Genomic DNA, 3,058 nt, shown 5'->3' with positions numbered 1-3,058 from the left:
AGGGGTCACTGGTGCCCGTATCCAGCTGTCACTGTGCCAGAGGTGGGTACACCCTGGCCAGGTCCACCACAGGCACACACAAACGAAACAACCATTCACTCTCTCACTCACACCCAGGGACAATTTAGAGTTACCAATCAGCCTAACATGCATGTTTTTGGTCTGTGGGAGGAAATCGGTGTACCTGGAGAAAAGGACACATGCACAGAGAGAACATGCAAACTCCACCCAGAAAGGCCCCCCACCAGGATTTGATCTGGCGACCTCCTTCTCGCTGAGAGGCAACAGCTCTACCAACTGTGCCGCTCCCACTGGACACATTTTAACTCATTAACTTGAGAGTCAACCCATTTCAAGATGGCCACCACAGCTTTTTAAAACTATGCAAACATGATAATGTCCATGATTCAGTCAAATTTACAAATATTGACTGTGACGTGTAACAATATTGCTTCAGACTGCATATATGACATATTGACTACATATTTGTAGGGGCCGAGATGGGGTAGAGGCAGGGCAGCCGACCCAGGCCCAGGTTCAATCCCCAGCCGTTGCCACATCCTGTGATGTCACTAAGCAAGACAGCCAATCCCCAATTGCTCCCAGGTGCCCACCTGGGTGCATCCCAGGTGCAGTGGGTTAAAAAGAACCAATTTCACCATTGTATGGGAGCATACAATAATGACATCACATAGCACTTTATTTATTAATTAAAGTTATTTTTAAAGTTTAGTCAAAATGGCTACAACGCATCACTTCTCAACAAAAGATTATTTTAGTCCAGAACTGTCACGAAAAGCAGCAGGTGATGCATTCCTTTAAGGAGAGCTAGAACATCAATTAGAAAATTGTAAGTGAAAGATTTTTCATGGAGCTTATCTGCTTTACTGAAAGGGTCTGAGGTCTACAACAGTTTTAACATGACTTAATTTAAACTGGATGATTTTACTAAACAGCTCCAGTTCAACTGAAGCTGAAGAGCTTTGCTTTCTGCAGAGTGCGCACATTTCATCATATCACAGTTTCTTGCTGTGCGGATGGTCACCAGCTCCTGGAGGGTCAGTTTATTTACATGAGGACATTTTAGCAGGATACACACAGAGTTATTCCAATCTTCCTTCCAGTTAAGCTCTGCCTTGGGATTCTGATTTTATCTCCACCGATAGGTTGGTGGGAGAAACAGATACCTGGGTTCTCTGTTCCTGCAGGTGCACAACAAATCATCTGTATCGTTTCCCAATCTCGATCCACTTTCAAGTTGCAGAGGATGCACTGCTTAATACATTAGTCATAGGCAAAGGGGAAGTAAGTCATTCTGCTGGCTATTTTGGGCTCAGTCCCAACTTCTTCCACAACACATGGATAGTCTGTAGAGTTTGATTTCAAAATGAAACAAACATGATACAAACTTTGACAAAATGTCATTGTTAGAGTTTTTTTTTTTTTCAGGTTTAAACCACATATATTTTAAATTAATCAAAGTTCTTGCTCAATATTTCAGATAGAAAATCCAACAAAGTTCAGTCAGGTCATCTGGAAGATTTATTTTTTGTTTTTGTTGAGATGTTTCACTCTTCATCCAAAGGACTTCTTCAGTCCGAGGAGCCACAACAAACGGAGTCCCACAAGCAGCACCCTCACATAGTGGACCAACCAGTTTTCTGGTGATAAGATGGTTTCTGGGATCCACCCTCTCCCCCGTTGACTCCTCTGAGGCAGCCATAGCCAAAGTGGTTCAAAACATCAAAGTTCATGCTCAATAATCCAGGTAAAAATTCAACAATGTTCAGTCAGGCCATCTGGACGGTTTCTTTATTTTTTTTCTTTTTTTTTTTTGCTGAGACGTTTCGTCCTTCATCCAAAGGACTTCTTTGATCAGAGGAGCCCCTAAACAAAATGATTTCCACAAACAGCTTACTCCAAAGTGGACAAAACAGTTTGCTGGTGCTAAGATGGCCTCCGGGGACCACCTTCGTCCCCGTCAACTCCTCTGAGACAGTCATGCCAAAGTTCATGCTCAATAATCCAGGTAAAAATCTAACAACGGGGATTGGCTTCCGAGGAGTTGACGGGGAAGAGGGCGGGGCCCGGAGGCCATCTTAGCACCAGAAACAGATGTCCTGAAACAGCATGTGCAGTAGATGATAGAATTTTGAGTCGAATATGATTCAAAACAATAAATAATTTGTATTTTATGTAAAAATGGAGTGTGGATGCTGAATGACTTTGCAGAAATTTACCAAAAAAAGAAAAAAAAATGGTGCACTTTTGATATTAGTGTAATTGTTTAATGGAGGTAAAACAAGGAGCAGAAGCAATGAACAGAGAAAGCAAAAAGACGAACGGCGATATTAAAAGACAAAAAAGGATGCATAAGAAGACAAGAAGGACCCAAAAAATATGATTAATGATGATGATTAAAGAGAACAAAACATTACATAAGAAGACAAAAAGCATGCAAAAGTTGACATGAAAAGGCACATTCAAAGTGCACAGTTTTAAAGGATTTAAAGATCTCAATTGCTTAAAAAGGGGAAAAAAATCGTAAATAATGTTATATCAGTTAAAGAATGTAGATTTTACAAAAACCCTAAAGTGATAGCTGTAACGTCCTGAATGAGCTGAATGCTTTGACACCTGGATAACTGAAACAGCTCAAAGTTTTCTGAAATAGTTCAGGTCCAAAATACATACACAAGAAAATATAAATCGTGACGCAGTTGGTAGAGCTGCTGCCTCTCAGCAAGCAGGTTGCCGGTTCAAATCCCAGCCAGGGGTCGCTCTGGGTGGAGTTTGCAGGTTCTCTCCGTGCATGTGTGGGTTTTCTCCCACAGACCAAAAACATGCATGTTAGGCTGATTGGTAAGAGTGAGAGAGTGAATGGTGTGTCTCATTTGTCTCTATGTGTCCCAGTGATGGACTGGAGACCTGTCCAGGGTGTCCCCCGCCTCTCGCACAGTGATGGCTGGATATGGACACCACTGACCCCTGCGAACTGAAAATGAAGAAGCGGGTAAAGATGATGGATGGATGGATGGATGGATGGATGGATGGATGG

This window comes from Nematolebias whitei, chromosome 16, assembly GCF_014905685.2.
Source record: "Nematolebias whitei isolate Nwh7 chromosome 16, NemWhi1, whole genome shotgun sequence".
Classification (NCBI taxonomy): Eukaryota; Metazoa; Chordata; class Actinopteri; order Cyprinodontiformes; family Rivulidae; genus Nematolebias; species Nematolebias whitei.
Note: the sequence above shows the minus strand (reverse complement) of the source record.